The sequence below is a fragment of the Ursus arctos genome, unplaced genomic scaffold (assembly GCF_023065955.2).
Source record: "Ursus arctos isolate Adak ecotype North America unplaced genomic scaffold, UrsArc2.0 scaffold_11, whole genome shotgun sequence".
Classification (NCBI taxonomy): domain Eukaryota; kingdom Metazoa; phylum Chordata; class Mammalia; order Carnivora; family Ursidae; genus Ursus; species Ursus arctos.
Genome location: NW_026622775.1, coordinates 64,045,586 through 64,058,727, shown reverse-complemented (window position 1 = coordinate 64,058,727; position 13,142 = coordinate 64,045,586). Strand labels below are relative to the sequence as shown.

The 13,142-nt window shown below is 38.5% G+C and overlaps 1 protein-coding gene across 2 annotated transcripts in view; it reads left to right on the top strand.

The window, feature by feature from the left end:
* The first annotated feature begins 12,908 nt into the window (after nucleotides 1–12,908).
* EXTL3 (exostosin like glycosyltransferase 3) overlaps nucleotides 12,909–13,142 on the top strand; it is a 38,496-nt gene continuing 38,262 nt past the window's right edge. For both annotated transcript variants that reach the window (XM_026518919.4, XM_044391171.3), the window contains exon 1: nucleotides 12,909–13,007. The gene's annotated coding sequence lies outside the window, so the exon portion shown is untranslated. The remainder of the gene's footprint in view (nucleotides 13,008–13,142) is intronic.

Genomic DNA, 13,142 nt, shown 5'->3' with positions numbered 1-13,142 from the left:
GTGATCTATTCTAGAGAATGTTCCATGTGCACTCGAGAAGAATGTGTATTCTTTTGCTTTAGGATAAATGCTCTGAATATACCTGTGATGTCCATTTGGTCCAGTGTGTCATTCAAAGCCCTTGTTTCCTTGTTGATCTTCTGCTTAGATGATCTGCAGTGAGTGGGGTGTTGAAGTCCCCTACTATTATTGTATTATTATCAATGTGTTTCTTTAATTTTGTTATTAATTGGTTTATATAACTGGCTGCTCCCAAGTTAGGGGCTCAAATATTTACAATTGCTAGATCTTCTTGTTGGATAGACCCTTTAATTATGATATAGTGTCCTTTTTCATGTCTTATTACAGTCTTCAGTAATAAATAAATCTAATTTGTCTGATTTAAAGATTGCTACCCCAGCTTTCTTTTCTTGTCCATTAGCATGATAAATGGTTCTCCACCCCCTTACTTTCAATCTGGAGGTATCTTTGGGTCTAAAATGAGTCTCTTATAGACAGCACATCAGTGGGTCTTGTTTTATTTATCTGATCTGATATCCTGTGTCTTTTGATTGGAGCATTTAGCCCATTTACATTCAGAGTAACTAATGAAAGATATGAATTTAGTGCCATTGTGTTACCTGTAAAGTCACTCTTTCTGTCTGTTGTCTGTGTTCCTTTCTGGTCTGTGTTACTTTAGGGCTCTCTCTTTGCTTAAAGGATCCCCTTAATATTTCTTGCAGGGCTGGTTTAGAGATCACAAATTCTTTTAGTTTCTGTTTGTCCTGGAAGTTCTTTATCTCTCCTTCTATTCTGAATGACAGCCTTGCTGGATAAAGTATTCTTGGCTGCATATTTTTCTCATTTAGCATCCTGAATATATCATTCCAGACCTTTCTGGCCTGCCTGGCCTCTGTGGATAGGTCTGCTGCCAGCCTTATGTTTCAGTGCTTGTAGGTCATGGATCTCTTGTCCTGAGCTGCTTTCGGAATTGTCTCTTTGTCTTTGAGATTTGCAAACCTCACTATTGTATGTTGCCTATTTTTTATTGACTTTTGATGGGGGGTTTCTCTGGATCTCCTGGACTTGAATGTCTGTTTCCTTCCCCAGATTAGGGAAGTTCTCAGGTATAATTTGCTCAAATAAACCTTCAACCACCCCACCTCTTTCCTCTTCCTCTGGGATCCCAATTATTCTAATATTGTTTCACTTTATAGTATCACTGATCTCTCAAATTCTCCCCTCATAATCCAGTAGTTGTTTATCTCTTTTTCTCATCTTCTTTATTCTCCATTATTTTGTCTTCTGTATCACTGACTCTTTCTTCTGCCTCATTTATCTTACCAATTAAAGCCTCCATTTTTTATTGTATCTCAGTAATAACCTTTTTGATTTTGACCTGTTTAGATTTTAGTTCTTTTATTTCTCCAGTAAGGGATTCTCTAGGGTCTTCTGTGTTTTGTTTTGTTTTTTCCCAAGCCCAGCTAGTACCTTTATAATTGTTGTTGCTGTTATTGTTTTTTTAAAGGTTTTTTTTTTTTTTTTTGTATTTGACAGAGAGAGACACAGCGAGAGAGGGAACACAAGCAGGGGGAGTGGGAGAGGGGAGAAGGAGGCTTCCTGCTGAGCAGGGAGCCTGATGCAGGGCTTGATCCCAGGACTCTGGGATCATGACCCAAGCTGAAGGCAGATGCTTAATGACTAAGCCACCCTGGCACCCCTATAATTGTTGTTTTGGATTCTAGTTCTGACATTTTACTTATACCCATATTGATTAAATCCCTGTCAATGAGTACTGCCACTTGTTCTCTTTTTTTGCAGTGAGTTCTTCCATCTTGTCATTATGTCCAGAGAGGAATAGGTAAAAGAGAGAAAAAAAATAGAAAAATAGGAACAATGACACCAGAAAAAAATATACTACAATCAGAAAAGATCAGAAGCCAAAAAAGAAAAAAAAGAGAATGAAATCAAACAGGAGGTGAACAGAACAGAACATTAAAGTAGATCCTGGGTGCATTTTGGTCTGTTAGAAGAAACTAGATCCCAAAATTGTAAATTAAGGAAAACTTACATACATATACAAAAATAAAATTGACACAATGAAAGGAAGCCAAAAATGAAATATATATATCACATAAATGTAAAAATGAAAATTAAAAAAGGGAAAGAGTTGACAAAATGAATTAGCTGAAAAGGAAAGAAACTTAAAACTGAAAGACTAAAGAATTGTGAGAAAAAACCATGAATTCTATATACTAATTTCCCCTAGTGCAGGAGTTTTGCAGTTCTTTGTGATCAGTAAACTTGATATTAGCTGAAGTTCCTGCTGGTTTTTGGGGAAGGGGCCTGTTGGGCTGATTCTTAGGTGTCTTTACCTGGGTGGAATTGTATCCCCCTTGCCAGGCGGCCGGGCTCAGTGTAAGTGGCTCTGGATTGCTCTGTGTAGCTTTTTGTTCTCCGAAGGCTTTCAGCACTGATTTGGGGGATGAAAACTGCAGCTTCCCAATCTCCAGCCCTGGAGATGAAAGTTTGTGCCCCCCGACTCTTCAGTGTGTCCTCACGGAAAAGCAGTCAATCACTCTTGTCTCCCTGGTTTCTGTCCGCACTCAGTGTTCACCCAGCCTGAGACTGAGTGTTTTTATCTCAGGCATGCGACCCTGTTTCAAGTCTACAAACGTTATGGACTTTTGTGGTACGCGCCAGCGCTGCTCCTCCTGGGGGAGGGAGTGGGGACTTGCCACAGTTTTGCCCCTTGCTGGGCCCCTGCTTGGAGAGCAGTCACTGGACTGGGTCCTCATTTGCTGTTTATGGCAACATTGAGCACAAAGCCCACACCTGGGCTCACTATTTGCAGCTGCTTCCCTGCTCCAAGGCTTGGGAACTCTGCCACACTCAGGCACCCCCGTTCTGTTTGTGAGCCCAGATATCTTGAGACCACACTGTCCCACCTGGGAGTCTGCCCCACTTTGCCACCTGAGCACCCTTCAGGCAGGGGCATCCCCTGCCAGAGCAGACTTCTAAAAGTTCCTTTTTTGCTCTCCGCTGCTTATATTGCTTTCTGGTACCAGGCTTACAGAGGTTCCCTCCCCCTGCAGGTGATCTTCCAATGATATATTGCCTCAGATTCACTTTTCCACACCTCCTACCTTGGAAAAAGTGATTGCTTTTCTATTTGTAGAATTGTAGCAATTCTTTTCTCAGGTTGCCGGTTGAGTTCGCAGGTGTTCAGAATGACCTGATAACTAGCTGAATTCCAGGAACCAGATGAAGTTAGTGTCCCCTAGTCCTTCACCATCTTACCTCTGTCCCCAGTTTGGTAATATCTTGTTGAAAATTTTTGCGTCTGCATTCATTAGGGATATTGGCCTGTAATTTACTCCTTTTTTTGTGTCTTTTTCTGGGTTTTGGTATCAGGTTAATACCGACATCATAAAATGAGTTTAGAAGCTTTCCTTCTTTAGTTTTTGGGAATAATTTGAGAAGATTAGGTAGTAACTGTTCTTTTATATATATTGTAGAATTTACCTGTAAAACCGTCTGGTTCTGGACTAATGTTTTTTGGGAGTTTTAAAATTACTGATTCAATTTCAGTTACTTGTAATTGGTCAATTCAGATTTTTCCATATCTTTGTTATTCAGTCTTGGAAGGTTGTGTTTCCAGGAATTTATCCATTTTCCTATGTTTTCCAATTCGTTGATATAGAATTGTAAGTTTCTTATGATCCTTTATATTTCTGTGGTGTGAGTTTTAACTTCTCTTTCATTTCTGATTTTATTTATTTGGATGCTTTTTCCCTCCTTGATGAGTCTGGCTAGAGGTTTATTGATTTTGTTTATCTTTTCAAAGAACTAGCTTTTATTTTCATTCATCTTTTCTGTTGTTTTTCTAGCCTCTTATTCATTATTTTTGCTCTGATCTTTATTATTTGTTTACTTTTACTAACTTTGGGCTTATTTTGTTCTTTTCTAATTCCTTTACATGTAAAATTAGATTGTTTATTTGGAATTTTGTTTGTTTCTTGAGGTAGGCATGTAGTTCTATGAACTTCCTCTTAAAACTGCTTTTTCTTGTCCCATTTATTTTGCCAAGTTGTGTTTCTATTTTCATTTGTGTTAAGGTATTTTTAAATTTTGTCTTTGATTTCTTCATTGATGTTATTTAGTGTGCACATATTTGTGTGTTTTCCAGTATTCATGTAACTAATTTCTAGTTTCATACTGTTATAATTGGAAAAAATGCTTGATATGATTTCAGTGTTCTTGAATTTACTGAGACTTGTTTTGTGGCCTAACATGTGATCTCTCCAGGAGAATGTTCCATCTGTACTTGAAAAAAAAATGTGTATCCTGCAGTTTGTGATGAAATGTTTTGTATGTATCTGTTAAGTCTCTCTGTCCAGTGTGTCGTTTAAGGCCAATGTTTACTTACGGATTTTCTGTCTAGATCATCTATGCATTGATGTAATTGGGAGTGTGATGTTCCCTACTGTTATTGTATTATGTCAGTTTCTCTCTTTATATCCATTAGTATTTGTTTTTAATATTTAGGTGCTCCTATGTTAGGTGCATAAATATTTATGCATATTATATCCTCTTATCAGATTGACCCTTTTTTCATTATGTAATGCCCTTCTTTGTGTGTGTGTGTTTTAAAAAAGATTTTATTTATTTATTTGTCAGAGAGAGAGCATGTAGAAGCAGGGGGAGCAGCAGGCAGAAGAAAAGGGAGAAGCAGGCTCCTTGCTGAGCAGGGAGCCTGACAATTCAGGGCTTCATCCTAGGACCCTGGGATCACGACCTGAGCCAAAGGCAGACGCTTAACGACTGCGCCACCCAGGCGCCCCTCATCCTGTTTTGCTTTTAAGCAAATTCCGGATAAATTGTTTTCTCTATAAAAATCTCAGTTTATACTTCTAAAAGGTAGGGATGATGATTATTTTTTTTACATTTCAGTGTTTTAGTTTATTCCCTTTTCTTAGAGTACATAAACAGGTAACTATATCTGGACAGTTTGTCTTCAAGTATCAATTTATGCCTCTTGTTCCAGTATAGTTATTAATAGCACCCTTTTGCACTTAAAAGAGTGTCTCTGTTTGAACGTTAAATTCTGGGGTCACCTTATATACATAAGGGAAGGCTTTTCATAGTTGTCTAAATATATTCATTTTTATTTTATTTTAATTCCAGTTTAGTTAGCATAAAGTGTTATATTAGTTTTAGGTGTATAATAGTGTTTCAGCAAGTCCGTGTTCATCACAAAGAGTGCACTTCTTAATCCCCATCACTTATTTCACCTGTTTCACCCCGTACCTCCCCACTGATAACCATCAGTTTGTTCTCAATAGTTAAGAGTCTGTTTCTTGGCTTCTCTCTCTCTTTTTCCTTTGTTTGTTTTGTTTCTTAAATTCCACATCTGAGTGAAATCTCATATGGTATATGGTATTTGTCTTTCTCTGACTGGCTTATTTCACCTAGCATTATACTCTTTAGTTCCATCCATGTCATTGCAAATGTCAAGATTTCATTCTTTTTTATGGCTAAATAATATTCCATTATATTGTATATATGTATACACACACACACACACACACACACACCCCACATCTTCTTCATACATTCATCTGTTGATGGGCGCTTGGGCTGCTTCCATAATTTGGCTGTTGTAAATAATGCTGCTACAAACGTATGGCTGCGTGTATCCCTTTGAACCAGTATTTTTGTATTTTTTTGGTAAATACCCAATAGCATAATTATTGGATCATAGGATAGTTCCATTTTTAACTTTCTGAGGAACCTCCAATACTGTTTTCTACAGTGGCTGCACCAGTTTGTTTTCCCACCAGCAGTGCAAGAGGTTCCTTTTTCTCCACATCCTTGTCAACATTTGTTGTTTCTTAATGTTTTTGATTGTAGCCATTCTGACAGGTGTAAGGTGATATTGTAGTTTCAATTTGCATTTTCCTGATGGTGAGTGATGTTGAGCATCTTTTCATGTGTTTGTTAGCCATCTGTATGTCTTCTTCGGAAAAATGTCTCTTCATGTCTTCTGCCCATTTTTTAATTGGATGTCTGTTTTTTGGTTGTTGATTTGTGTAAGTTCTTTTATATATTTTGGATACTAATCTTATATCAGATATGTCATTTGCAGATATCTTCTCCTATTCCATAGGTTGCCTTTTAGTTTTGTTGATTGTTTCTCTTGCTGTGCAGAAGGTTTTTATTTTGATGTAGTCCCAATAGTTTATTTTTGCTTTTGTTTCCCTTGCCTCAGGAGACATATCTAGAAAAATGTTGCAACAGCTGATGGCCAGAGACTTTATTGCCTGTGCTCTCTTCTAGGACTTTTATGGTTTCAGGGTCTCACATTTGGATTAGGTCTTTAATCCATTTTGAGTTTATTTTTGTGGATGGTATAAAAAAAGTGGTCCAATTTCATTCTTTTGCACGTTGTTGTCCAGTTTTCCCAACACCATGTGTTCAAGAGATTGTCTTCTTCCCATTGTATATTCTTTCCTGTTTTGTTGAAGATTAATTGACCATACAGTTGTGGGTTCATTTCTGGGTTTTCTATTCTGTTCCATTGATCTATGTGTCTGTTTTTGTGCCAGTTCCATACTGTTTGGATTACGGCAACTTTATAGTATAAATTGAAGTCCAAAATTGTGATACCTCCAGCTTTGGTTTTCTTTTTCAAAATTACTTTGGCAATTCAGGGTCTTTTATGGTTCCATGTAAATTTTAGGATTTTTTGGTCTAGTTCTGTGAAAAAAGCTGTTGGTATTTTAGTAGAGATTGCATTAAATGTGTAGATTGCTTTGGGTTGTATAAATATTTTAACAATATTTGTTCTTCCAATCCATGAGCATGGAATATCTTTCCATTCCTTTGTGTCATTTTCAGTTTCTTTCATCAGTGTTTATTGTTTTCAGAGTACAGGTCTTTCACCTCTTTGATTAGATTTATCCCAAGGATCTTATTATTTTTGATGCAGTGATAAATGGGACTGTTTTCTTAGTTTGTCTTTCTGCTGCTTCATTGATTGGTGTATAGAAATGCAAGATTTCTCTGCATTTGTTTTATATCCTGCAACTTTACTGAATTCATTTATCTGTTCTTGTAGTTTTTTGGTGTAGTCTTTAGGGTTTTCTATGTAGAGTAACATGTCATCTGCAAATAGTGGAAGTTTTACTTCTTCCTTACCAATTTGGATGCCTTTTATTTTTTTATGTTGTCTCATTGCTGTGGCTAGGACTTCCAGTACTCTGTTGATAAGAGAGTATCACTCTGTTGATAAGAGTGGACATCTTTGTCTTATTCCTGACCGTAGGGGAAAAGCTCTCAGTTTTTCCCCATTGAATATGATGTTCACTGTGGGTTTTTCATATATGGCCTTTATTATGTGAGGTATGTTCCCTCTAAACCTACTTTGTTGAGGACTTTTATCATTAGTAGTTGCTGTGCTTTGTCAGATGTTTTTTCTGCATCTTTCGAGTTGATAATATGGTTTTTGTGTTTTCTCTTAGTGATGTGGTGTATGATGTTGATTGATTTGTGGATATTAATCCACCCTTGCATACCAGGATTAAGTCCTACTTGATTGTGGTGAATGATTTTTTAATATATTGTTGAATTCTGTTTACTAATATTTTGTGAGGACTTTTGCATTGATGTTCATCAAAGATATTGGCCTATAGTTCTCTTTTTTTGTTAACTCTTGAAATCTTTGGTAGAATTTGCCTGTGAAGCTATCTGGTCGTGGACTTTCATTCTTTGGGAGTTTATTTATTTATTTTTGATTACTGATTCAATCTTCTTGCTGGTAATCGATCTATTCAGATTTTCTGTTTCTTATTGAGTTTTGGTAGGTTATATGTTTCTAGGAACATATCCATTTCCTCTACGTTGTCCACTTTGTTGGTATTAGTTTTTTGTAACATTCTCTTACAATTATTTGTATTTCTGTGGTGTTGGTTGTTTTTCTCCTCTTTCATTTGTAATTTTATTTGAATCCTTTCTCTCTCTCTCTCTTTTTTAATATTTTAGAGAGAGAGTAGGGGGAGGAGCAGAGAGAGAGGAAGAGAGAATTTAGAGCAGACTCTATGCTAAACACAGAGCCTGATGCAGGGCTCGATCTCACAACCCTGAGATCATGACCTAAGCTAAAATCAAGAGCCAGATGCTTAACCAGCTGAGCCACGCAGTCATCCCTCTCTTTGTTTTTTGATGAGTCTGGCTAGAGGTTTATGAATTTTGTTGATCCTTTCAAAGAACCAGTTGCTGGTTTATTTATCTGTTCTACTGGGTTTTTTGTTTGTTTGTTTCTGAATCATTTATTTCTACTTTGATCTTTATTATTTCCTTCCATCTGCTGGGTTTTGGTTTTGTTTGTTCTTTTTCTAGCTCCTTCAGATGTAAGGTTAGGTTGTTTATTTGAGATTTATCTTCTTAAGGTAGGTCTGTGTTGTTGTAAACTTCCCTCCCTTTTTGCTTTTGCTGCATCCCAAGGGTTTTGGACCCTTGTGTTTTCATTTTCATTTGTTTCCACGTGCTTTTTGATTTCTTCTTTGCATTCTCTGTTGACCCATTCATTGTTTAGTAGCATGTTATTTAACCTCCATGTATTTGTGGTCTTTCCAGATTTTTCTTGTGGTTAATTTCTAGTTTTGTAGTGTTGTGGTCAGAAAAGATGCATAGTATGATTTCAGTCTTTTTGAATTTGTTGAGAGTTATGTTTTGGCCTAATATGTGATCTGCTGTGGAGAATGTTCCATGTACACTTGAAAAGAATGTGTATTGTACTGTTTTAGGATAGAATGTTCTAAATATATCTGCTAAATCCATTTGATCCAATGTGTCATTCAAAGCCATTTTTTCCTTGTTGATTTTCTGACTGGATGATCTGTCAGTTGATATAAGTGGGGTTTTAAAGTCCCCTAATATTATTGGGGCACCTGGCTGGCTCAGTCGGTATAGCAGGTGACTCTTGATCTCAGATTTGTGTGTTCAAGCCCCATGTTGGGTGTAGAGCTTACTTTAGAAAAATAAAAAAATAAAATAAATTTCCCTACTATTATTGTATTACTATTGATTAGGGTTTTTTTTTTTTTGGTCTCTTACTGTTTTATACATTTCGGTACTCTCATATTGGGTGGGTAGATATTTACAATTGTTATATCTTCTTCTTGGATTGTCGCCTTTATTATTATACAGTGGCTTTTTTTTTTGTCTGCTGTTACAGTCTTTGTTTTAAAATCTGTTTTGACTGACATGGGTATTGCTACTGCAGCTTTCTTTTGATAGATATCCATTTCCATGATAAATATTTCTCCATTCCTTCACTTTCAGTCTGCAGCTGTCTTTAGGTCTTAAATGAGTCTTCTGTAGGCAGCATATAGGTGGGTCTTGTGTTTTTATTCATTCTGTCACTGTATGTCTTTTGATTGGAGCGTTTAGTCCACTTATAGTCAAGGTAATTATTGATAAGGGCACTTGGGTGCTCAGTTGGTTAAGTGTCCAACTCTTGATTTCAGCTCAGGTCGTGATCTCAGGGTCCTGGGATCCAGCCCCACATTGGGGTTCATGCACAGTGCGGAGCTGGCTTGAGGATTTTTCTCATTCTCCCTCTGCCCCTCCCTCTGCACGCTTTGTGCACACTCACGCACTTTCTCCCTCTCTCTCTAAAACAAATCTTTTTAAAAAATAATTATTGATAGATATGCATTTATTGCCATTTTAGTCCTTGTTTTGTGGTTGTGAAGTTTTTCTCTGATCCTTTCTTTTCTTTCTCTTTCATGGTTCACTAGTTTTCTTTAGTGATATATTTGGATTCCTTTCTCTTTATTCTTTGCATATCTATTAGTAGTTTTTGATTTGTGGTTACCATTAAGTTTATTTATTTATTTAAAAGATTTTTATTTCTTTATTTGTTAGAGAGACAGAGCACAAGCAGGGGGAACGGCAGGCAGAGGGAGAAGCAGGCTCCCCGCTGAGCAGGGAGCCTGATGTGGGACTCAACCTCAGGACCCTGGGATCGTGACCTGAGCTGAAGGCAGACGCTTAACCAACTGAGCCACCCAGGCGTCTTTACCATTAGGTTTATATATAACATCTTCAGCATATGTCAGTCTATATTAAGTTGATGGTCATTTAAGTTTGAACCATTCTTTACTCCTCCCTACACTTTAGGTATATGGTGTCGTATTTTGCATCCTTTTATCTTGTGAGTTCCTTAACTGAATTTTTATAGAAATATTCATTTTTTTACTGCTTTTATGTTTCCTACTTTCATACTGTCACTTTTGGTCTTTCCTTCCCACTCAAAGAATCCTCTTTAGTATTTTTAGCAGGGCTGGTTTAGTGGTCATGTTCTTCTTTATTTTTTGTCTGAGAAACTCTTTATCTCCCCTTCTATTCTGAATGATAGCCCTGCTGGATAGAGTATTCTTGGCTGGAGATTTTTCCCATTTAGTACTTAAAATGTATCATGCCACTCTCTCTGGCTTTCATCGTTTCTGCTGAAAAATCTGATGATAGCCTTATGGTGTTTCCCTTTTGTAACTGCCTTCTTTTGTCTTGCTGCTTTAATTTTTTTTACTTTATCATTACGCTTTGCCATTTTAATTACAGTATCTCTTGGTGGATTCTGTTGATTTTGTTGGGGGTTCTCTGTACTTCCTGGATCTGAGTATCTTTCGTTCTCCAGATTAGGGAAGTTTTCAGCTCTTATTTCTTCAAATAAATTTTCTGCCCCCTTTTCTCTCTCTCTTCTTCTTCTTCTTCTGGGATTCCTATGATACAAATGTAATTATGTTTGATGGGGTCACTAAGTTCCCTAAGTCTATTCTCATTTTGCACAGTTCTTTTTTCTCTCTTTTGTTCAGCTTGATTACTTTCCATTATTGTGCCTATTATGTCATTAATTTGTTCCTTTGCTTCTTCCAGCCTGATGTTCATTCCATCAAGTGTGTTTCTTACTTCGTTTATTGAGCCCTTTATCTCTGCTATGTTATTCCCTATCTCTGTGTTAATCATCCCACTGATGCTTTCCAGTCTTTCCTCAAGTCCAGCGAATATTTTTATGATTATTACTTTAAATTCTCTATCAGGCATGTTACTTATATCTGTTTCACTTATATTTCTGGCTGTGGCCTTGTCCTGTTCTTTACTTTAGGACACATACCTCTGTCATCTCATTCTTTTTGTCTCTGTGCCTGTTTCTCTGTGTTAGGAAGATCAGTTATGTCTCCTGTTCTTAAGGATAATGGCCTTATGAAGAAGAGGTCTAGTACTGCCCTGCAGTGCAGTGTCCCCTGTTCCCTAGGGCCTGGCACTTCAGGTAGTGTTTCCATTGTGTGCTGCCTGGGCTCTGCTGTTGTGTTCTGGTTACTTTATCCTTCAGGCCAGTCATCTGCAGAGGCTGTCTTTTTTTTTTTTTTTTTTAAGATTTTATTTATTTATTTGACAGAGAGAGAGAGACAGCCAGTGAGAGAGAGAACACAAGCAGGGGGAGTGGGAGAGGAAGAAGCAGGCTCCCATTGGAGCAGGGAGCCTGATGCGGGGCTCAATCCCAGGACTCCGGGATCACGCCCTGAGCTGAAGGCAGACGCTTAACGACTGAGCCACCCAGGCGCCCCTACAGAGGCTGTCTGCCTGTTGTGAGCAATGTTTGGTCCCTGGCCTGAATGTGATGAGTTTTTACTAAATTGCTCTGGTCTGCTTGTGAAATGAGACCTGTTGCCACTGTTGCCCGAACTGAGGCTCTGCAAAACTCCCAGGTCGGGAGATGCGGTATGGGCAGGAGGTTGTGCCAATCTTTAGGGGTTGGGGGCCCACTGTGCTGGGATTGAGGCAAGCCTGATTGGGAAGGGTGGGTCTACTGGAGCTCAGCAAGGGTGGTGGGGCTTGGTGTAAGCGAGTTAGGCAGTGAGGGGTGTACAGGTTCCACAGGTGACCCTGTGCTCATGCTGAGTGGTGGGGGCAGGGGTTTTGGTGCAGGCCAGTTCCTTCATTCCTGGAGAGGTCTCTCTGCAAACACTGCCTTTTGGATGAGCAAATAACCTCCCCACTGTGTGCCCCAGGCGCTCTTCCGATTGATGTTTCCACACTGTATGTCCACGGGCTGTTTGCCCTGCCTTCTCTCCAAGAACAATCCCATGCCCGCTAGGCTCTCCCTGAGGCAAGCCTGTGGACTTTTAAAACACCAGGCTTTAAGCCCCACTGTTTGCAGAAACTCATGAAATTTGGCCCCTCTTGCTTTCTAAGCCATTGCTAGGGGAATTTGTCTTCCACATGTGGGTGCTAGTCTGTCTCTTACCCTTTCTCACCACTGTGGCTCCCTGACCACTGCAGTGGCCAAGATCCATTTTTCTCCCAGACCGTGTCTCTGCACTTCATACCTTCTTTGTGTGGTTTCTTTTCTACCTTTGGTTGTGGAGTTTGTTCTGCCAGTCTTCAGGTCAATTTCTGGGGTATTGGGATGATTTGGTAGTTACCTAGTTGTGTTCGTGGGACTATGAGGCAAGCCTAGGGTTCTCCGACTCCGCCAGCATCTCCCCCCTTCAGTAAATACATTCTTTAATAGCACCTTTAGTATTGAGTTTCTTTCTTTCTTTCTTTCTTTCTTTCTTTCTTTCTTTCTTTTCTTTTCTTTTCTTTTCTTTTCTTTTTCTTTTTCTTTTTCTTTTTCTTTTTCTTTTTCTTAAGATTTTATTTATTTATTTGACAGAGAGAGCACAAGTAGGCAGGGTGGCAGGCAGAGGGAGAGGGAGAAGCAGGCTCTCCGCTGAGCAGGGAGCCCGACACAGGGCTCGACCTCAGGACCCTGGGATCATGACCTGAGCTGAAGGCAGATGCTTAACTGACTGAGCCACCCAGGCGCCCCAGTATTGATTATTTTTCTAATAGCATGTCATTTTTCTATTTTTTGTCAGGAGAGCAAGCCCTGGACCTGGAGTTCGCTATTTCAAGAAATTATATACTGAAGTAAAATGCTGCATGAGTTAGAAAAAGGAAGGATCTGGAAACATACGGTAAGGAGGGAATGAATCACCCGAATTCCTTGATTGTGCATTCCTTTATTTCCTCCACTTCTTTGTCATAATTTGATTGTAAGGTGCAGAGAGTATTGTTTTGGAAACAGAGAGATTTTTAACATTTGAATTACA